The following is a 24,534-nucleotide window of genomic DNA, read 5'->3' on the forward strand; positions in this document are numbered from 1 at the left end:
TAGCAATTATTTAGAATATAATGGGTTTATGGGGTTATGATAGTCTTTCAAATTTGGGTGATATATATGAATAAAATGATTTAATCGTTTTTTTTCTTGAAACTGCCACTTTGCCTGTGAGCTCCTTGGAAACCCCCAGGGACTATCAGAAGTTTGTAGGGGACACTTTGAGAAACTCATCTGTCTGTATAATAGATATATCTTTTTTTCTTCTTCTTCCTCACCACATTTCACTCTTTGTTTTGCCTTTTTATTATAATTCCTCAGTCCCTGTTCACTCTCATCTCAAATAGACAAGCATTCCAACCTTTGTTCTCAAAAAAATAAAATATAATAAAATAAATCATCAGTGTTAATTTTGATGCACTTTATACTGAATTTATCCCTCCACCTCATCTACTTAAGCATAGAGCAAATGTTATCACCAACTATTGCTGTTTCTTTCTTCAAAATAGTATGTGCATTCTTCTTCAGTCCTAAAGCAAAAGTAACAGATGCTGTTCAACAAAACTCTCAACACAGGGGTAAAGAGGGAACATACCTCAACATAATAAAGGCCATATATGGTAAACCCACAACTAACATCATTCTCAATAGGGAAAAGCTGGAAGCTTTCCTATGAGATCAGGAACAAGACAAGGGTGTCCACTTTCACCACTTTTTTCAACATAGTATTGGAAGTCCTAGCCACAGCAATCAGACAAGAAACAGAAATAAAATACCAAATTGGAAAAGGTGAAGTGAAACTGTCACTTTTTGCAGATGACATGATATTATATAGAGAAAACCCTAAAGACTCCACCAAAAACTATTAGAACTAATAAATGAATTCTGTAAAGTTGCAGGATACAAAATTAATGAACATAAATCTATTGTATTGTACACTAACTATCAGAAAGAGAAATTAAGAAAACAATTCCATTTATAATTGTATCAAAAAATAATAAAATGCCTAGGAATAAGTTTAGCCAAGGAGGTTTTTAGGTCTTGTACTCTGAAAACTATTAAGAAATTGATAGAAGAAATTGAAGATGACACAAATAAGTGGGAGGATATACCTACTATGGATAGGAAGAATTAACGTCATTAAAATGCCCATACTACAAAGCAATCTACAGATTCAATACCATCGCTATTAACATACCAATGACATTTCTCACAGAACTAGATAAAATAATCTTAAAATGTGCATGCAGCCACAAAACACCCTGAATAGCCAAAGGAATTTTGAGAAATAACAACAAAGTTGGGGTATCACACTCTCTGATTTCAAACTATACTGCAAAGCTATTGCAATCAAAATAGTATAGTACTGGCATAAAAACAGATGATCCATCAATGGAACAGAATAGATAGCCCAGAAGTAAACCTACATTTGTATGTTAAATTAATCTATGACAAAGGAGACAAGACTATACAATGAAAAAATTAATGTCTCTTCACTAAATGGTGTTGGGAAACTGGACAGATACAAACAAAAAAATGAAACTGGACCATTTTTCTACACCATATGTAAAATTAAACTCAAAATGAATTAAAGACTTAAATGTAAGACCTGAAACCATAAAAACCCTAGAAGAAAACATATGCAGGACACTCCTTGACATCAGTCTAAGCAATATTTTTTTGGGATATGTCTCCCCAGGCAATAGCAACAAAAGCAAAAATAAACAAATGGGGCTACATCAGACTAAAAAGCTTTTGTACAATGAAGAAAACCATCAAGAAATTAAAAGACAACCTACTAAATGGGAGAAGATATTTGCAAATGATTTATTTGATAAGTGATTAATATCCAATATACGTGTATATGAAGAACTCATACAATCTGATTGAAAAATGGACAGAGGACCTCAATAGATGTTTATCCAAAGAAGATATAAAGATGGTCAACAGATATATGAAAATGTACTCCACATCACTAATCATCAGGGAAATGCAAATCAAAACCACAATGAGATATCAGAAAGGCTATTATCAAAAAGTCAACAAACAACAAGTGTTGGCAACTATGTGGAGAAAAAAGGAACCCTCATACACTGTTTGTGGGATTGTAAGTTGATGCAGCCACTATGGAAAACAATAGGGAGGTTCCTCAAAAAATTAAAAATAAAACTACCTTATGACCGAGCAATTCCACTGCTGAGTATTTATCTAAAGACATCCAAAACACGAATTTGAAAAGATACATGCACCATTATGTCCACTGCAGCATTATTTACAACAACCAAGATATGGAAGCAACTTAAGTGCCTGTCAATAGATGATTGGATAAAGAAGTGGTACATTTATACAATGGAGTATTACTCAGCCATAAAAAAGAATGGAATCTTACCATTTCCAACAACATGGATGGACCTAGAGGGTATTATGCTATGTGAAATAAGTCAGAAAGAGAAAGACAAATGCTGAATAATTTCACTTATATGTGGAATCTAAGGGAAAAAAATGAACAAAACAAAACAAAATAGAAACAGTCGTATATATAGAGAATGAACTAATGGTTGCCAAGGAAGGGGAGGATGGGAAAAAAAGGTGAAGGGGAATAAGAAGTACAAACTTCCAGTTATAAAATAAATAAGTCAAGGGGGTGTACAGCACAGAGAATACAATCAATCATATTATAATAACCCTATACAGTGGTAGATGGTTGCTGGACTTAGGTACATAAACGTTGAATACATGAAATTAATATAATATTGTAGGTCGGCTATATTGTATTTAAAAAAATAAATAATAAACATGTAAAGTAGACTGAAAAAAAGACTAATCTGCTGACTTATAGTATATGATCAATATACTATAAGGTGAATGAAGGAATCTCATCCATCATTATGCTTTCGTAAACTTATTTTCTGGGGCCACCACTTCAGCCATGAAATTCCTTTGCTAAGAGGTAAACATGCTTATTTAAATACTTCTGCATTGCCTTGGGTCTAAATCTGAAACCCCAAATGAAGTTTCTTTAACTTTCCTCCTAGTAAACATTTAAATTTCAAATATAGTTGGTAACAAACTAAAAACAGAGAGGCTCAGAGCTTCCTTAGCAGAGATTTATTGTTCCTCCCTCTATTCTCCCCCCAGTCCTTGGCTCACCTCCTTGGCTAAGGCTCACAGATGGCTGACAGGTCTCAGCAGCTCCCCGGGCAGTTGGGCAGATGAGCACACAGTAGGAGCGCGCAAGGAATGCAGAGATGACAGGCGCCTGAGATCTGCTCCCACTTGTGCGGCTTTTAATCCCTCATGTGGGGGAGTCCATTCCATTATACACAGCGATGGTACAGAAAGTGATCACTTTCCAGAAATCTGTTTTTGGTGTTAGTTGCCAAATTCTTTGCAGCGGGTGGATGTTCCTTTCTTCTCATCTGTCTATGAAGCTCCCACCTGGACAGATGTCCTCCAGTAGCCAGAACCAATAATCAAGTCTTCTACCTCTCATTTGTTTGCACTCTGCTGTGATACATACATTTACTTTTCTATGTGATTCATTTTTCTCTAGCTACTATCTTATCTCCTAATTGATAGTTAATGATTTTAGATTACCCTCTTCCATGCCATCATCTTAGGTAGTTTATAATGTTGAATTACAGATAGATGATAGATAGAAAGATGATAGATGATAGATGGTGATAGATTGATTGATAGATAGATAGATAGATAGATAGATAGATAGATAGATAGATAGATAATAGATACTACATACACATTTATATATTAACTAAAGAAATATTTTTTACCTGTTCACCTCATACTTACCAATCTGAGCTCAAATATAATATTTCTATAGCACCCTGAGCAAGAAATTTACTTGATACCAAGCATTTTGAGAAGTAAAGCTTGTTCACAGAAAGGGGGCTCCTGCATCCAAAGATCATCCCATTAACCATCTCTGTAACATTCATTAAATTCAAATCTCTCTGTTCAGCCTCTGCTCCAAGGTTTTCTAATGTCACACAGATCTTCAAACCACGTTTCCTCTAATTGCACCAAATGTCCCTACAACTTCTCACCTCTCTTGCCCTCCAAAGGTCTGAACTCACAAATATACCACTGGTCTTTCTTTTTCAAGTTTTCTAGGATCCATTCCCTCCTTTCAAAACTTTTCCTGCAGTCTCCTTTTTCATTTGTGTACTTGGTCCCTATTGTTTCAGAGAATCCTCTTAATTTTTTGTGTCTTTTTTGAGTCTGTCCTTGATATGTATACAAACAATCACAAAATAACTAGTCAATTCGGGCAACTCTAAGAGAAAAAAAAATGCAAACACTGTGTGGCAATGACAGATAAAAGAGGCAAACTGGATTTTCCCCTTTAAGCCTATTATAATATTTGTAGATGTAAATCCTAATTCTCTATTCACAGATGAGGTCTTTGTTTATTTCATTGAGGTTTCACAGCCATGTCTGTTAAAATAGTGCCATATTTTATTATGATGATCATTATAAAATAGATTGCTAATACCTTCTCCAAAAAAGCTGTCTGAGATATATTAGGTATCACTCCACCACTAACCCAAGCTGTTCATATAGAATGAAAGTAATCAGAATTGAGAGGAAAACTAGGAAAGAAAATAAGAACCATTTTCCAAAAGTGCAGGAGCACGTGAAACCTTGTCTAGGCTAATCATCAGGAGCGTAAAATTTTTATTTCTCAGTTAATAAGCACCACCTGTGTTTATAAAAAGTCTCTGATGACTTGTGTTGTCTCTCGCAAAGAATATAAAATGTTCTTAGAACGGATTCCATAGAGAACACACATTATTAATATACCTTAAAATCACTCCATATGACTGATGTAACCTTCATTATCCTTTCTACTCCCTACTACACACTTTCTTCTTTACTTTTTTTATTGAAATGATATAATATATATATAGAAAAAAACGTTGACTACATATAAATCAATTGCCTGTGACATGTTACAGGGAAAAAGAAAACATCAAGATTGCCAATAACAGGCATTCAGTCTCATAAAACTTGTAATCAACTTCCAAGCCAAGGCGTAAACTGTAATATACTGCTACAACGTATAACAATAATAAACTATTTGAATTGCACCTTCACATTCTGTCGTTAATAACAAATAAGCATGAAAAAATTGACATTCATTTTAATGGATGTCTGCTTGTGTATCAGATGTGTCATCTGGCATTATGGAATACAACCTTATCCTTGGGAGGGTATGAGGAGAGAGGGTGCCTAAGCTTTGGATACTAACTACAGACAATGAGAGCTCCATCCACAGGAAAATTCTAACACTAACTTATTTTTCATCTCAGTTCAAACAAAGATTGGACCGTCTTCTTTCGGCCTAAGTGAACATAAAAAAGCAAGTCTTCAATCTGATTAATTTGTATTATTCAGACTCTTCCAGACATCTATTGCTGCATAACAACCACTCCAAAATGGTAGTTTAAAACAATAAACAATTGTTTATCTGGCTTATAAATCTGGGGGCTAACTGGCTCAACTAGGCGGTTCTCCTTTGAGGCTTTTCATACAGTTGCAGTCGATCCAGGGTGGGAGCTGAGGTCTGACTGAGGTCATCTTGAAAGCTTTTGAATCATGGTTAGTGCCTGGGCTGAGGAGATTCAAACAGCTGGGCGCCGGAATATCTGGGGTCCCATCAGCATCTCTCCTTCCTCTCTCCCTCCTTCCCTGTCCCTCTTCCTCTCATCTCTCCATCTGCTCAGGTTGGCCCAAGGGTAACCAGACTTCTCATACAGTGACTAAATGCTCAGAGCAAATGTCCTGAGAAGAGGTGAAACTGTGTCACCTTTTATGACCTCACAATCACACTCCTTCTGAGCTCTACGCATCAATACTGTCACCAGACACAGGTTTGAGGGGACATAGACTCCGCCTCATGATGAGGAGTTGACAAGGTTCTGAGAGGTTCCCATATAGGATGCCATAGACACGTGTGCAAATTACAGCCTGCCGTACAGACTTATATAGCACTTTTGCACACTCCAATGCACACATGCTCACAAAAAATAAATAGAATTCTTGGTTGACAATGAAGTGAAATACCATGAGGGTAGTAGTGTAATGTTTCCTCAGCTGCACTCCAAAAGCTTTCATAGCTGTTCTGTAGCTAGACAGTTTTGTAAATGGCCGTGTTAACCATAGAACTGGGCAACTTAGCGGAGGGTTTCCCAGTGCTTTTAAGAGACTAGGAGGCAGAAAGATTCTCGTAAGCTTTGTTAATCTAAATAGGACTCATGAGCCAGCAGCAAAACATCACCTGAGCACTGGTTGGAAATGCAGAATCACAGGCCCCACATGCCCTTGCAGGCCCACTGAGTTGGCATCTGTATTGTAACAGGATCCCCAGTCAATTCGTGTGCAGAGAAACTTTGAGAAGTGTTGCCTTAATGGATTGTGTACTGTGTACTGTTTTACAAATTTGTCCATGGAGCCCTGATTTTACCATGAGCACTTCCTGGGATTTCTGGGGAATCATTTGGGTGTTGCCATACCATGAGTGTCATTAGGGAACTGTACCCCCTACACACACACACACACACCACCACCACCACCACCACCACCACCACCACCACACCTAAAGGAACTCAACTTTCTCAAACGTCTCCCAAGAGAACTGGATGGTTCCACCAGACCCCCAATCTCGGGTCAGAGTGGTGAAAAGAGGGGTCCTGGCCTTCACTCCATACACTGTCCTTCTGATTCTCTCTTCTCCTTCTCCCCACAGGCTTAGAAAAGTGGTTTTTTCTGTAAGCTCCTCTCCCATTGGTAGAACTTTCCCCTATATCATAATCTAATTCATACCTTTGTTGCATTCTCTGCTGTATCTCAGTGCCTGCCCAGTGTCCCAAACGGTGCCATTCACATGGGAGGGAGTCATTCAAAATCTTCAGAATGAAAGAATAAACAAGTGCATGTTAACACAAAGGGGGCAGGGAAAGAAGCCAGCTTGTGAATTGTGGGAACATAAGTCAAGAAGAGCAGCAAGTAGGAGAGAAATGCTTCTCCCGTGTAACTGTGCTGTCTGTCCACCAGGAGATGGAGCTTCCAGACAACTAGCCCTTATCTTCCTCAGATGGCTGTTCCCTAGGCAGCCAGGCCAGGAGGAGACCAGGGGTCATTTGTTCATCCTCGTAATCAAGATTGTGTAAACTCCTGCAGCCTTTTAAAAACCTCCACACACTTCCTCCTCCCACTTTCAACCCACAGCAATCCTGGTTGGTTTGTTTATTGTGAACAAGGAGAAGGAGGAGAAAGAGAAAGAGGAGGAGGGAGGAAGAAGGGGCAGAGGAGGTCAGGGGTTTGAGGAATTTAGGGCTGATAGAGGGAAAAGATAAGACCACAGGAGGCAGTAACACACAGCTTTATCTGGTGGCACTGGCTTGGAGGGTTGTATATGGGTGAAGTCCCTCACAGCATGGGGGTCTCATTCCTAAGGGAAGGAGAACAGGGAATTCCTGGGAGCCAAGGAGGCTTGTGTGTCTGGGGGATGGCTCTCAGCAGCACAGTGGGGTCTCTGGAACAGAGAGCTCAGAAGGACACAGCAGCTTGAGATCTTATAACTGCAGGGCCCTGTCCTATCAATAGGTAACAGCTGTTGGATGAGATTTCACTGCGTATGTAAAGCAGGCAGTCTCTAAATGGCTAAAAATGTGTATGTTTGGGTTAAGTTTTAAATAACTGGTGTGTAAAAATTTGCATTTGGCATGGGTGGACTTTTGTGGTAATAATGAAGGAATAAAACCTAGGAGTCAATACATGCACAGAGGCCGTCTATGGCTCATTCATAAACCAGGGGATGAGAGTGTCTAATTGCAGAGTATTTATTCCACGGCAACGTAGAGAAAACACGGAAGAGGCTGCAGGCTTTTTCTTAGAAGCTAGGATTAGTCAATTCCACATCAAGTTACCCAGTTTGGCCCAACCCCTATTGTCCTGCAGTGGCGATTTAAGAATCATTGGAATGGATCAAACCATCAAGAACCACAAATTACTCTCATTTTTAAATTATTTGGGGATGGTTAATAACATGCCAAATCCTATCAAAATACCTATAGTAGCTGGCTGAGAAGATCTGATTATTCTGCTTTTGTTTTATCCTTGACTGTAAAATCTGAAATGTCAACCAGAATCTCTCTTGCTGATGAAAATAGTATATACATGGAAATGTGTATGGTTATGATGACAGTATTGACTGGATTCCTGTTATGCTTTTTTTTGTTGTTTTCAATAAGAAAATCACTTTAGTGGAGTTTGTGTTTTATTTAAAAAAAAAAAAAAAAGGCAGTATCATTAGTCGAGCAGTCAGACTGCATAACCCTTCTCACAACAAGCTCAGTCACCAGGAACCATGTAGATTGGAAAATGAAACACATTACTGCACACTTGTGAAAGCAAGCGCCTTTGTAAAAGCATGGGGGCTGGGGGTGCGGCAGTGAATCTAGATCAATCAGTCTCAAACACAGAATTAGATATCATCCAAAGAGATTTCACTGAAACTAACTGATCAGCTCTCAAGTTCAACTGTTTTCTAAATGCATTGAACTTTTCATTAAAAGGTAAATGCTTGGCTGCATTGTGGGAGAGGAGATTATGGAAAATAATAATTTTAGAATGTTCATGTATCCTTCCACAGAACAGAAGGAGGGGCCTTTCATACCCAAATAAGCATGCACTTCGAGAAAGATAAAGCCTTTCATGTTGGAAGAAAAATAAACCAATTTTTATACTCGAGAATACAATAGCTATTTCCGTTTTCAACCTGGTTTGTTTAAACTGTAGGGATCATTAGAAATCTCCTACAAGGCAGATGAAGTGGATTTTGGTTTTGCTGTTATGATCCATAATAGCTTTACCACAAGAAATAGAAAATTCCCCTCCTACATCCAGTTCTGCTAAGTGAGGAGATAACATGGGATTTACATGAACATGGGAATGAGTATATACATGAGTTGTTTAGGCAAAACCACTCCTAAGTTAAGCTACCTATTTTTCAATTCACGAGGGTTGAATATAGTAACAAACTTATTTACAGATGCTAGGCAATTTGATCCAAGGTGACCTGTTACCGTCTCTGCTCAGAAATACATATTTGTCACAAAGAAATTCTCCTGGCTTTGAGAATAATTAATCCTACCTAATAACTCACAAAATCTACTGGTGGGGGTGCACAATGTAGGTATATTGTTGTTGTTGTTTTTTCCTTTTGGGAAAACAAGTCACAATTTGGAAAGAAAAATGAAGAAAGTTAAGGCTCGTGGTTAAGACATGACAGCACCACCCATCCAGTCCTGGAGAGTAAAAGGGATCCAAGAAGCACCTTAGCTGCTCTGTTCCCAGGGCCCCTCCCACTGCCCCACTGATGGACAGATGAGGAGCATTTCTTCAAAGTGAGACCTTGATTCCTTGGGCTAAAGCTCTGGCACCCAAGTGACTCTGTAGAAGCTTATTTATATCAAAGGTCAGAAATCTTTTCTTACTTACATCCTCCTAAGATAAATTATTATGTCACTAAAGGCTCAGGAAATTTCTCATTTTACATAAACATGTGTGTTGCCACAAAAATGCTTCGCCCATTTAAAAACAATACCACCCTCTAGTATCCATCTGAAACCTCTGAAAAGCAGAGAAAAGTACAAGATGTAATTCAGAGCGGTTGGAAAGCCTCAGCGCCTTCTGACTCCCGTCCAGAGCTCTCACTCATCACCCTCACCCCTCCCGGTGCAAATCTCTGAGCCTGTGAAAGTTTGTCATGCAGGTGTGTTTCCTATACCTGCCACAGTGTGAAGCCACCCCCGTTCTGGCCCCGAGAAGTTCTCCTTCCTTGCAGCAAGATAATGTTTTAAAAAGCTGACTTTTAAACCTCTTACTGAATTTTTTAATGGATTAAATTCATCATGTCACCAGCTGCTGTGCAGCTAATAGAGCCATAAAACACTGTATTAAAGGATTACCCATGCAAAATTTCCTCTTGTGCTAATGTGAATTTTAATACTTTTAACATTTAGTTGAGATGGGAATGTCCAAGAACAGCTTGTTCAATAGGTTGTTCTATAAAATTAAGTTCCTCGTCTCATCAGAAATGCCAGGACTCCATTAAGTTAAAATTTTACAGAGAGGCTAAGATGATTCACTGTGCAGCATTTGTGAGGAGGAGACAACATCTGCTTCTACATTAAAGCTCTTTAAAAAAAAAAAAAAAAAAAAGGAAAAAGAAAAGAAGAGAAAAGCAAGACAGTCATGAATCCCGTAAGTTCATGGAGACTAGGCTGAACAGAGGAAAATGCTAACTTCAGGTGTGTGGAAAGTCAATTTATTCAGCCCCAAAATGGTGCTAATAATTGGGAACACCTAAACTGACATCCTCTTGAATGTCATTTCTCAGAAGGTCAAAAGGTGTTAAAATATACAAAGTGGCAATTATAAGAAAAGTACTACTTTGCATTAAAAATGTGATTACATGTATGTAGGAGGCAGAACAGAGAACAGAAAAAAAATATGTACCCGATAGAGGATAAAAGAATCACGGGAAATGACAGTAGAAGTTATGTGGTTCAACTTCTTTGTTTTATAGCTGGGGAGGCAATGCTGAGACCCTAAGAGTTGCCAGCTTGCCCCAGGTCACATGCTAACCCATGCAGAGTGAAGAATGAAACCCAGGTCCCCTGCCAACTGGACCAAGAGACCACACGTGTACCTTCCATATCTATAAATATGTATATATCAATTTTGTATGTATGAAATGGCTTACATGGTAAACAATAAAAATCAATAAGCAAACAGTGATAGGATCACCTTTCTTCTGAGAAAGCTTTCTAAATAAGGGAACAAAGCTATATGTGTTCCATATCATTTCCAAAATATTTCCAAATCACTCTACCTTCTGAATATTTAACTTGAAATTTTCTACTCTAAGCTATGTCTTCTTACCTTCTTTTCATGAATGACTCTTCAAAGCCTGATTGTAACTGTTACCTGTCCGTCTTAAATGTTACAGCATTTCATTATTTACTAAAGAAATTGTATCTTCGATGAGGTTACTAAAGATAATACAGACTTTAATGCTCAATAATTAGTCTAAATTTAATCATCGACAGAAGCTCCAAATTCTCATGACAATTAATGTGGACATTAGAATGTGACTGTGCCTGATTTGAAAATACGACCCAAGGATGATGGGTTTTCATGGAAATTCTCCAAAGCCAGTGTTCTTTACCTCAGCTGAATTTTGTCCTCAGCTCCATATTTTGTACTCTGTATGTATTACTGTTCTGAGAGCCTGTCATTTCTTATCAGAATGAGAAAGGCTAAAGAGATAATATTTCAATAACATACTGGCCTGATCATAAAATAACTCAATGGAAATGTGTAACTGCCTCAGGCAGCCCGGCAGGGTACTCAGCACTCAGATGATTTCTATTCTGGTTTTTTTTTTTTTTTTTTTTTTTTTTATGGTTACATTTTCTGTTATATCAGACATCCCCTCAAGTCTTAGTTATGCTTTTATTCAAAAGGGAGAACGATACTATAAAGTCCTACAAAACTTGGTATGATATATTACTATAAAGAAATAAAAGTAGCTGCCACGGTAGCATATTGATAAGGACAGGCCTGCCACATTAATTGACCTTTTTTCATCTCATCCACCAGGGCTGAGGCTTGAGTTTCTCGGTTGCTAGGCAACGGGGGTCACAGTTTTCAGGTCTTAAATGCACAACCTAGTCAAAAAGATGATGTGATCTTCAGAGAGAAAGCAAATGTTAGGCAGTAGTAAGAATTTCAGTAGGTACTGAGGTTTTTTATTTTTTATTTTTATTTTTTTTTTATCATGCTAAAGGCTGAAACAGAAACTTCAACTTGTCAAAAAATTGTGGGAACAGACTTTTAAGTTCTGGTGATTAGAATCGATTGCTGAAACAATATGAAGAGAACATAGTCAAGCTTCTCCTTGATAAACACACTGACATGTGGCTTCAGATTTTAGCTGCTGGTAGAAGAATGATCAAGCTCTCACTCAAAACACGCGTGCACATGCCGACATGTCAGAAAGACACACTGATCTTGGGAGATGAATTTGGGGCTGATGTGGACAGAGGGGTTTTTGGTTTCTGATTTTTTTAACATTTTTTTTCTACAAACATTACTACATGCTGCCAGGCTTAATGAGAGTGCTGCAGGCAGCACACCAGCTCCTAAAGGTCAGCTGCAAGAAAGCTCATTCCCTACCCCTTTCTCTACTGCCAAGTCAACACTTGCTTTAAAGTTTAATAAAGGGCATTAGAGAAAACCTATTGCTCAACCGGAAAGGAACACTCCATCCTGTGTGACTGCATTTGACTGTATATTCCATTCATACGTATTTAATTTTCATTGTATTACCTTAATACAATCTCAATAATGACAACTTTTTAACCAGAAATTTGGTTGATTTAGATATTTGTCAAGATTAGGATTTTGAACTTCCTGTTTGATAATTTATTTGAATGTCTTACCCTAGGCAAAGAGCAGCTATTTTGTTTTACTTTATTTTGGTACCTGCTCTGTAAGAGTGTGAATATCTTGTGAAAAAGACATAGTAATTAACTCCTAAAGGTTTACTTTCTAATGTAATGTTTTGAATGAGAGAGGAATAAAAATATGAAAATGTTTGTGTTGGGAAAAGAGTAACTAATCATAAACTGTTGGTGAATAATCTGGAATCCAGAAATTAAAAAGACAGTTGTAAGGGTTTGCTGATTTCTTTTACTCTGTGCCATATCTAACTTCCTACGGATCCCACCTGGTTTCAACCCCGGCTGCCAAATAGACATCCTGGCTCATATAAATAGCAATGAGATAGCCGGGAGGCAGGTCATGTGCCTGGAGACTGAGGCTGTCAGATAGCTCTAATGATTTCTTTGGCCCTTCAGGGTGAAAAATTTACTTCATACTTTTTTTGTCTAATATTTGCCGTTTTCCTTTCCCTGAAGATAACTGTCATTTGTAGATATGTCTGCTGCCTTTTCCAAGTTGTCAGCATTGAAAGAACATAAAACGAAGTCATTGGAAAAGATATAGACCCCATTCTACTGAGTCAGACATGTACACATGCCCTAAAAACAGAATGACTCAGAGTCTTCTCAGCTATTGCTCAGAGCCATTTTGCACCATCTTCTTACTAATTCACAGATCCTGCTTTTTGTTAAATCTTGGTCAAGACTTCCAGAAATTCACAGGTCAGAGGGCAGGAGAGGAAAACACGAGCTCTCTCCCGAGCAGCCTCCTGTGAGCGTGAGGACAATCTCAGATGTATATTCTGAGGACAGTGGACCAGAAGCCGACCAGAAACTTCTGACTGGTCTACAACAGGTACAAAACAAAGAGTAAGAGTTTAGAAACTTCCAGCACAATTGATTGGGTGGAGTAATTTCATGCCTGTTGAATCAGATAAAAAATATATTTGAACTGGTGCTTTGCATGTCTTTTTCTATTAAATTTTTAAAAATGTATTATATTTTACATAACTGAGTCAACAATGGATTGGCAGGAAAAAAAAAAACTGGCACTGTACTCAGCTGAGGTCATTATACCCAACTTACTATGGTCCTGGTAAAACTGACAGATCAGACCTCTAGGCGGAGATTTTTAGGGGAGACAGGAGCCCAGGGAGGGTCCCAGTAGAACCTTTTTGCCAATTTATTACTTTGAGCTAAGCATTCCTTCCCTGAGAATCTAAGAGTCCAATCAAAGTAAATACATGGATACCTGTCTGGATTCACTGAGGCTGATTTCCTCTGAGATCAGGAGGCAGATATTCAGCTCTGCGGCCAGACAAAGAAGTTAAAAGAATTTCTTTTGAGGTGAGAGTAGGGCTTAGCAGAGAATCCAAGAACCTTGGTTCTGAAAGGGGTTTCGATGGAACTGTGCCTCTCCCCTGCTTTGACCTGTTTATCTCGGCTGCTGTCCATGAGGTATCTCCATGGTACACACACACACACACACACACACACACACACACACACACACACACGAAGTGATACTGACCTTCTCCACACTTTCTTACTCTGCTCCAACTAACGATAAATTCCTTCAGAGAACAGCTGAGTTTGCCCTCATTGGACTATTTGTTCTCAGATCCATTCCCTTTTCCCCTCCTCTTCTCTGGATGAAAGAAATGGTGGTTTCCAGGCTCCGCTGTCCTCTTGGCCTCTCCTTAGGCTTGTTCAATGGGAGGCGCTGACAGGAGGCCGCAGGGCACTTCCTGATGCTGCGCCCAGTGTGGAGACTGATCACTCTCGGGGGAACCACCGCCCCCCACCCCACGTCAGCGGACAGTTTCATCCAGTCCGAATGGCCTCCAGAAGCAACACGGTTGGCGTTCCTGAACCAAACGTCAAGCACCACCGAGACAGGCAGGTGTGCAGTCCCAAAGGAGAGCTCATGACATCCCTGAAGAGTTGAACCGACAACTGGAAGACATCATAAACACACATCTGCTGCAGGCATGGCAGGGAGAGAGGGGCCCACCGAGACCCAGGAGCAGCCTGAGTCCAGAACCGCTGGCGACAGGGATGGGGTCAGTGAGGACACCCCTGAAGAGACTGAAAGGAACCTGTCGTTTCTGGAGAGTCACCCACAGCCAACCAGCCCATCAGCAATAAAGAACAAATATTGTAAAAGAAAATTCTAAACAGATTAGGCAAGTACCATAGTTATGTTCTAATATATGACTTTTCCTTGAATTATTCATAAAAGGGGGCACTTCCTCCAACCCTTACTAAAAGCCACGTATACTATTTGGATAACTCCAATAGCCTGCTTCAGAGTCTCCCTACACCTTCTCTTGCTGCACTTGTCCCTGGCCCTTTGCACTCAATGGAGCTGAAGTGAACTTTTCACCATGTTCCCCAAGGGGGAAACCAGGGATTCTCTCCTTGCTCTGTCCTGACACTCATCTTTAGCAGCACCTGCATCTGTCCAGGACTCCAGTTCCTACCAGGAGGTCCCCGCTGTGCTTCTAGAACCACCCACAGGAGCCAGCTTCTGGCGTCTGAGAACTTTTCCCTGAGTCCCTCCGGAAATTGCTCCTGTTGCTCATCCCTGAATGCCTGGGTGTCCTGTCTGTCTCCTTAGCTCTGCTATGGCCTGTGTAAATAATACCTGCCATTGGATTCCCCCCATTTGACATGCCCCAAAAGATAGTTACTTTCTTGACTTGATATGTGCTTTATATTCTTACAGGTAAGTCTGTATGGGAAACTATGTAACTAATATCCAGGAATAGCGTGGGCAGAAAAATCTCTGATGGAGAATAGGTACACATACTACACACATGACCACGAGCTTCTCAGTGGACTAGAAGCTCCTTGGGCAAAAAGATCCTGTCTTGGTCATCACTGTATCCCCAAGACCTAATACAGTGCCGACACATAGTTGGTGCACAGCGAACATTACTTAAATATTTTTAAATGAAGGGTAAGGAATATTTTACTTAAATATTTTTAAATGCAGGAAGAATTGACATATTCATTTTATACTGTGCAAAAGTAAGATGAGAGACCTTCAGGAAAGGTTTTAAACCACAGGAATCCCTGGGCACACTGTTTTATTGACCAATAACTGGCCCATTCTTTTAGTGATGCAATGAGCCCAAAGGAACTTAAGTTTCCAATTAAAAATTTAAAAGTCAATCAGATTTGGCTTCAAAAAAGCAAGAAAAATTGTGTCAGCAGAATTCCTTTCTGAAACCCAAATTTTGCTAGTTAAATTCTACCTGGGCAAAGTGTACAGGGTAAATTATCACATCATAAAACTGTCTGGTGGGATTCTTGCTGTTTGAGGTGTTAAATACCTATGTCTGCCTTCAAAGAAAACTACTTTTGACATTTACTTCTTAGAAGAAAGGCAAGAGCAAACATAGGCAGGGCTGGCCTGAGGCAAAAGGGAGAAGTCAGAGATTTTTCTTGGTTTACCTGCCTCCCTTCCTAACTCCACAGACCCCTTTCGTGTCTCCAGAACTTTCTGCGGCTATCTCTCCCCATCTCTCAGAGGCAGAACATGCACTTAAAGTCTTCGATCACACTAAGCTACAACTGACAATAATAGCTTAGAAATCTGTCCCTCTCTGGAATATATAAATTTTCACAATAATCAATCACATTGGTATTTCTCAAATTTTAGCAACTATTAGAATCAGTAATTAAAGACACACACAATAGCCAAACACATTTTAAAATTACAAATTCCCCTGGATTTACCCCAAGGTTCTAATTTATTAGGGCTATGGTGGAATTTTGAAATTGGTATTTTTTAAAGCTCTTCATTTGACCCTGAGGCTCAGGCCTTTGGGGACCCCTCTCTCAGGAGGTCAGTAGTACAGGGAAAAGAACTCAGGCAGACCTGAGTTGAATCCCAGTGCCACTTTTTATCACCAATAGAACTTTGGATAAATTACAGAAACTCTATAAGCTTCAGTGTGTTCATCGTTAAGTGTAATCTTCAGCAGCCTTAAAATTGCCTCATGTCATCAATCTCCTGCCTGCCTATTTGGAAAGCAACCTCCATCTGAGGATTCTGAAAGACAGAAAAAAGGAATTATAATGCACCCGTCAATGACAAAATTTTAAATGTGGGGTCCCCCACCAAAATTTCAGAAGTGGGAGAAGAGGGAACATACTTTTTCTTTTTTCTTTTATTGAGGAATGTTGGGGAACAGTATGTTTCTCCAGGGCCCATCAGCTCCAAGTCGTTATCCTTCGATCTAGTTGTGGAGGGCACAGCTCAGCTCCAAGTCCAGTTGCCGTTTTCAATCTTTAGTTGAAGGGGGCGCAGCCCACCATCCCATGTGGGAATTGAACCAGCAACCTTGCTGTTGAGAGCTCGCGCTCTAACCAACTGAGTCATCCAGCCGCCCCAAGGGAACATACTTTTTAATCTTGTTTTAGTTGCAAAAACAAACAAACAAAACAAAACAAAACAAAAAATGCTTTGCCAACAAATGAAGAATTGGCTCCCTGCACAGTGGTAGCCACTTGGGCAAACAGCTCAGAGCAGCTTGGAGACTCTTCAACTGGAGTAAAGGTTATGTTTCCTGATTACTTTTAGCCACGAGCTTTATTTGTGTAATTATCCCCTCATCCCCAACTCCTAGCTATTTTTTTTTTTTTTTTTTGGGGGGGAAAGCCTCTCATCAAAACATTTTGAAAAAAGAATTGGATGCATCATTCTAAACTTGTCAGATTGATCAATAGATTTTTGCCTCTTGCCACAAGAAAATGACGTGACTTAGCAGTTCACTTCATGTGTTTATTAAACAGTCTTCGGAGTGCTAGGCATGAGGGCTGTGAAGATCAATCAAGCCAAGCCCTCAAAACGCTCATGGTCAATGACAGTAAGTCATTTCAGCAAAGTCCTCTGATAAAATGTTGTAGGTGCCAGACTGGAGCATGTAGGGGGTTCCGTGCCTCACTAAGGGGTGTGCACAGTTATAGCCCGTGGGACATGATGCTAAGTGTGTTTCAAAAAATCACTGGCCGAAGCAGAGACCACTTAAGACACAGCTTTTTGAGCTTCAGCAGGCCTAATAATCACCTTGAAAGCTTGATTAAAACCATATTCCTGGGTCCCACCCAGATTCAGAAAGTCTAGGGAAGGCCCTGAGAATATGCTTTTCCATGAAGTTCCTGGCAGTGCAGCTGCTACTGGTCCTGGACCACACTTTGCATGAGAGGAGTCAGGAGGGGCTGAGAGCGCTGGTGAAATGTGTTGAGAGGGTTCGCAATCAGGAGATCAGAGCCTGGGAGGCAAGGTTACCTGTTGGAAAACAGATAACTCACAATACAAGAAGCATTCAGTCCAGCAAACATGAAAGCACTAGATTCTACTGTGTTTCCCCAAAATAAGACCTAACCAGAAAACAAGCCCTCGCGTGATTTTTCAGGATGACATCCCCTGAACATAAGCCCAAATGTGTCTTTTGGAGCAAAACTTAATATAAGACCCAGTCTTATTTTCGGGGAAACATGGTAAGGGCAACACAAAGATTGGGGACAGCAGAGCACAACAGAGAAAAGTGGAGTTTATACTCACACACCCAACTTCAAATTTCAGCTTTGCCACTTACTGACTGGGTGATTTTAAGCAGGTTACTCGGTGTCTCGGACAATTTCTTCATCTACAAGATAAGCAAAAACAAACTCCCAGAGCGTTTATAAGACTAAAGGAGCTGATGCACAGAAGGGAACTTGGTACTGTGGCTGGCACATAGTAGGTCATAAATGGTAGCAGTAAGTGGCGTAGCCTCTGCTCTCTAACTGCACACAATCTAAAGGGGAAGACTGGCATTTACAAAATAAATTTCACACAAGGATGATTACAATAAACACTGTATTTGTGATTAAAAAACTAAAGTTCAGTCGAAGAACAGACTACTAACAACAGCCACCTCACAAAGATACTTTGAGGAGTCAATGAAATAATGCAGCTAAAGTCCCTAACATGTACTTTTTAAATAAGCACTCAGCAAATGTTAATTTCTTTCTCCTTCCCTCCCTTAATTCTAGTTGAGAGGATTCCTGGGAGAGTCTCCTGAAGTGGATGTGGTTTCAGCAAAGCTTAAATTCTCCTAAGCTGGGTATTGCTTGTGTTTTTCCCCAAACTTTTCAAGAGATAATGTCGTATTAGATTGCCAGACCACCCAAATGCTTCCTGATCAATTCAACACCACAGATTGCAAAGCATTGCTATTCCCCTGCTAATAAACCCACCCTACCACCAAATCACTCTCATGTCTGTATGATGAAAGGTAAGGGGGAAACCTGCTGAAGTGTAACATTTAGGATCAGAAACTTAAAAACACTTTTTAAAATTCTATCAGAAAGATCATGAAAGCGGCTTTGGTCAAATTCACGGTGTGTGTACAGGGCTTTTTGAACTTTTTACCTTTTGGTGATGCTTTTGATCTGCAACATACACGATCTCATTAAAAGCATATTATTTAGCTTAAACTTCAAACACTTACCATTTTTCCCAGTAGCCTGCGGCTTGGGGCAGTGTAATGCAGTTCGTGGGAGCTTTATGTCATGGCAACATGTCATAAAGTATCTGCCAGGATATTGCTGCAAAGGTATGCTGGAGAGGGGTGGGTTCTGGCTCAGACACTTTAGAGGGTTTTGCAAGGTGAGGTCAGAACCTGTCTTCCAATGAACTGACTCCTAATTACTCAGGAATGCGCAGCCTGGGCTGGCTGACATACAGGGCAATAAATCTTAGCGAAAAAACCAGACACCTGGTTCTCAGATCAGCATGACTTTCCTAGGTCCAGTTAAATTAATTGTCCTGTTTCTCAGTCCTCACAGTCTTTGGAGAAAAAGTACAACCTAAATTATGTGACCAAAAATTGATCTGCGGCTTAGCTTTCCTCAGTGGACTGAAGGTGACTAGAATCTTACAAAGCAAAGCAAAGCAAGTTGTTGTTAATGTGAGCACAATGTTCATATATAATTATTTATAATTATATTTGATAGAATTGCTATATGTGATACTTTATGTACCCCTATGTGGTGGGTAGAAAATAATTAGAAAACAAAACATGCAGGGCACAGGCCTGATCCACTCTGATCAAGGAACACTTGATGTCCAGGAAACATAGGACACCAGACGATACTGGTGGTACTTTTCCCAGTTAATGTCACTTTCTCTTTGTGTGTAAGTCAGTTCCTTTCTGCTTCAATATGGAATCCACTAGGGAAGAATAAATAGTTCTTCTTATGATGCAGCCCAAAGTCAGGAACTGAGTAGGCCCTGATACAACAAAATGTCCAGAGGTCGGAAGTTCAGAAGAATTTGTGAGCCAATGAAGCAAAAGACACGGGCTCCTTCAATCTTTCCTCCCTGTCACCCCAGTGACTTCTCTCCTCATGCAGCTTCAGGTATTATATTCCAGTTAGAGGCAGGAAGACACAAGGAAGGGCAAAACGGAAGGCGTGGTATCTGCCACTGACATCTGCTTTTTCCAGGAGCCCCTACCACAGAATTCCTCTTATCTTATTGGCCAGAATTAGGACACATGGCCACTGCTAGCTGCAAAGGAAGCGTGGAAATTCAAGGGCAAGATTATTATAATTGCTTGGGCAAATCACGATCCATCCTCAGGAACAATCATGATTCCATGCCCAAACAATCATGATTCCATTATCAAGAAGGAAGAGGGAAATTAATATCAGGTAGGTAACTAACAGGGTGTGTCTGCACTCTCCATTTTCGGGTATTCAAAAATTCTTATAAAATCATGCATAAGACAAGTTGACTCACTGAGAGTAAAGAGAACCTTCTGGATATCTTTATGATAAGGACTAGAGTTTATTGGGATGGTGAGTGATTTGAGGTGTGATTCTTCGAGGTGTTGTTATTGCAAGAAGAACTTGATCTCAATCGTGCCAACAACCTCCCTGTAGCCCTAACAAGAGACGCAAAGCCGAGCAGCTTCTTTTAGTCCAACTTCAAGGTCCTGGAGTGAACCCAGTGCTCTGCCAAGCTCTCCATATGAGCAACGTGCTCCTCATCGCTTTTTCCTCAGGATTATTTTCTTCCCTGCCCTTTATTTTTGGCACTTCACATTCCCACCATCCCAACTTCCCACTGACTCCCAGTATGAAATACCCATTGGCTCTCAAAAAGGAAACTCTAGAACCAACTTTGAGAAATAACAATCTGGTCTCTTTTTAAAGAAACACTGGCAACATTAAAACTACAGGGATTCTATAAACTGATGGGTAAAATTATTTACATGTCTAAGAAGCAATGTGGAGGGAAGATGCAAAATTCCTAGGCTAACTCCAGTGCACCCTCTAACAAATTACCTAAAAATATATTCAGGATGCCTTCACTATGAGGGCTTATGTGATCAACAGTGAATAAAGGCTCCAAATTCAATGTGTCACCCAAGCGCGCTATTGCTGAGAGCAACAGGAGCCTCTGGGGAAAAAAAAAAAAAGAAAGAAAGAAAGAAAATTCACAGTAAATTAAGTACAATTAGCAGAGCAAACATCAACACCACTAGCCCAGTAAAAAAGTAATCACTCAGCCTTCATTCTCAGCACCCATTAAGACTTGAACCATTTCTCAAATCAGTGATCTTTGTAAGTGATGATTGTCATGAACGCCTGCCTAAATTAGGGAATCCTCATTAAGGGGTACCATAATGATATTAAACTTCAGCCTTTGCTAAGAAGTAGAGGTAATAAAGCTTCCCAAGAAGTGACAGCATATATTTTTGATCCAACCCATAAAAATAGCTAAGTACTTTCTAATGCTTTGATAAGCTAGGCTTTTTTTTTTTTAATGTTCCTTTAAGACGCATTTTCTCAAATGGTAGACATTTAGAGCTGAAAGGGACCTTTGAAAGCATATAGTTCTATTCCCTCATTTAACAAATCAGAAGATTGAGGCCCAGATATGTCAAATGATTTACACAGTATCTTACAGCCAGTTAGTTCCAGACCTGGCTTACCATATGTAAATATAATCAGAACAAAACCTCATAGAGACAGAAGCCTAAAAGCATCTGCACTTGTCTGCTTTTGCCCCCTCAAGTAGACACCAGAAAGAATCTGCTCAATTCAGGTAAATGAACATGACTATGACAAACATACTCCAGAAAGGCTTGTCGGATTCAGCAAATGAAAATACAGGACACCCAGTCAAAGCTGAATTTCAAAGAGGAATGAGTAACTTTCTGGTACCAGCATGTCCCTAACAGGACATTGCATTTTGCTTTGTTTTATTATCTGAATATTTATTTTTATCTGAAATTTGTTTTTATCTTTAAGCATCTTGTCTATTATCAGCAAATCCTAACTCAAGCCCTTATGAAGATGATAAAAAGAAGTAATGAGAACTGTCAAACCGGTGACATTGTAGTACAGATGTGTTAGGGCCGCCATAACAGCACCACAGACTGGGGGCTGAAACAACAGAAGTTTGTCATCTCACAGTTCTGGAGGCTGGAAGGCTGAGATCAAGGTGTCAGCAGGCCTGGTTCCTTCTGAAAGCTGAAAGGAAGAATCTGGGCCTGGCTCCTCTCATAGATTCTGGTGGTTTTGGGCAAACTTTGCGTTGCTTGGCTTGTAGCACAGATCCTCCCAATCTCTGCCTTCATATTCGCAGGGTGTTTTCCCTCAGTACATGTCTATGTCCAAAGTTTCCCTTTATATAAGGACAGTGTTCGTATTGAATCAGCACCCACCCTTGAACAACATGGGTTTGAATTGCACGGATCCATTTGTACGTGGATTTATTTTCAATAAGGACAGTAAATGTACTTTTTCTTCCTTATGACTTTCTTAATACCAATTTTTTCTCTAGCCTACTTTATCGTAAGAATGCAGTATATAACACGTTACATACAAAATATGTGTTAACCAACTGTTGACCAATAAATATGTTATTGGTAAAGCTTTCAGTCAACAGTAGCCTAATTAGTAGTTACATTTTGGGGGGAGTCAAAAGTTACACATGGATTTTCAACCATGCAGGGTTCAGCACCCCTAACCCTTGTATTGTTCAAGGGTCAACTGTAATTATATCTGTAATGGCCCTATCTCCAAATAAGGTTTCATTCTGCAGTACTGGGGGTAAGGATTTCAACATATGAATTTGGAGGAATATGACCCAACCCATTACAAATATCAATGAGAATGACATATGGCTTGTAACACATCTTTAAGTACAGTTGACGCTTGAACAACACAGGTTTGAACGGCGTGGGTCTGCTTGTATGCAAATATTTTTTTCAGTAAATACACAGTCAGCCCTCTGTATTTCTGGATTTCTCATCCATGGATTCAACCAGCCATGGATAGAGAACAGTATTTTCGATTCACAGTTGGGAATCAGAGGCAGAGGGCCAACTGCATGCATTGTTCTACACCATTTTATATAAGGGACTTAAGCATCTGCAGATTTTGGTATCCATGAGGGTCCTGGAACCAATCCCCTAAGAATACCAAGGGACTACTGTAGTTTAGTTTTGGGGGAGTCAAAAGTTATATGTGGACTGTTTTACTGCATGGGGGCTCGGTACCCCTGACCCCCACATCATTCAAGAGCCAATTGTACTATAGTCTATAAAAGGTACACAAGACAGTTCTAATAGCAATCAGTTTCCTCCTCACTCCACACAAGTGATAACTCTTAATCTATTTTGACGAGAAATACTTCAAAATGAAGCTGGGTCCCCCCTCCTTTTTTTAACAGATCAGGCATTTAATTAGGGTCTTTGTAATTAATTCAGAACACCAGTTTATGAGGCTAACCCCCACTTGTGAGAGGAAACACAGAGAGGAGGTCGCCCTGGAGCTGAGGAACAGCTTTGATTTTTGACAGAATTTGCGAGTCCGTGGCTTTCTGATCACCCTTGCGCTGCTCCGTAATCTTGTATTTCTCTTTCTCTGTGTTGAAGCCCTCTCCCTCCTGGTGTCTGCGCTTATGCAGCTTCTTCTTCTTCTTCTTGAAGTAAGAATCAGTGAGACGTTTGGGGATTTTCACACCACTGATATCAATTTTGGTGGAGGTGGCGATGACAAATTTCTGGTGTGTTCTATGCAGAGGAACTTGAGGGACAGATGTCCAGTCACAAGTAGGAAGCCACTGCTCAGCTGCTTCAGGAAAACCACCCTCTTGCCTCTATGGTGCCCAGTGGATGATCAGAATGGTCCCGGGAGTGTTGCTGGCCCACAGTTTTCTCACGTGCTGACTGAAGAGTTTCTTGCCATAGCTCAGCAGCTTTTAAGACACATCTTCAGTAGGATAGTATCTAGGCATTTTGTGAAGTTTCACCACTCAGGTGCCACCATTCTTGTAGCCACCAACTGCTTTTGTAACAGCAGCAAGAACCTTCTCCTTTTTCTTTTCAATCCTGGATTTAGCTGCTGAGTACTTCCTCTTGTACATGGTCTTTCAGGAATACATAGCTGATCGGGAATATGTGCCGATTCCTTCGACCAGGACAGGGTTTCGGCTGCAGTGGGGCTTCCCCTTCTTAGGCTTTTGGCCTTGAGGTTTGTCTTCTTAATCTTGCCACCAGCATCAGCCTGCTTGGCTTCAGGTTTATTCTCCTTAGTGTCCGGCTTCTCAGCTTTTTCACTCACCATCTTGCAGGATGGGAAAGAGAACGAAGTTCTGGATCCTCTTCTATCTCTTAGTACTTTTCTCTAAATGTGACCTTCTTGCTACTTATTGCCAAGCACAGGATTGTTCTTAGGTTTTGCATTTAGGCACTGTCCTTGGGATCAGAACTTGGTTTCTGAAGAGGAGTTTGAGTCCCTCTTCAGAGGTTGGCTGCTTGCTTTGCTTACTAAGAAAGATGACTACATAAGGCTACTACTTTCCGCCTCCTCCCATCTGAGCCCTCACCCTGTACCTCAAGTGGCCTTGTTCCCTCTGACCTCACCAGCTTGATGAGAAGCATTGGTAATGTGAGGGGCATGTGAGAGCCCTTTTGTCAAGAAGACTCTCTTCCTGCTTGAAGTTTGAGCTGAAAGTGGACCACAGAATCTGGTCATTGTAATTACT

The 24,534-nt window shown here is 40.1% G+C and overlaps 1 pseudogene; it reads right to left on the bottom strand.

Annotated features, from left to right (window-relative positions):
• Positions 1–23,250: 23,250 nt before the first annotated feature.
• Positions 23,251–24,113, bottom strand: LOC109454614 (large ribosomal subunit protein eL6; annotated as a pseudogene).
• Positions 24,114–24,534: the final 421 nt, after the last annotated feature.

Source organism: Rhinolophus sinicus, linkage group LG06 (assembly GCF_036562045.2).
Source record: "Rhinolophus sinicus isolate RSC01 linkage group LG06, ASM3656204v1, whole genome shotgun sequence".
NCBI classification, from domain to species: domain Eukaryota; kingdom Metazoa; phylum Chordata; class Mammalia; order Chiroptera; family Rhinolophidae; genus Rhinolophus; species Rhinolophus sinicus.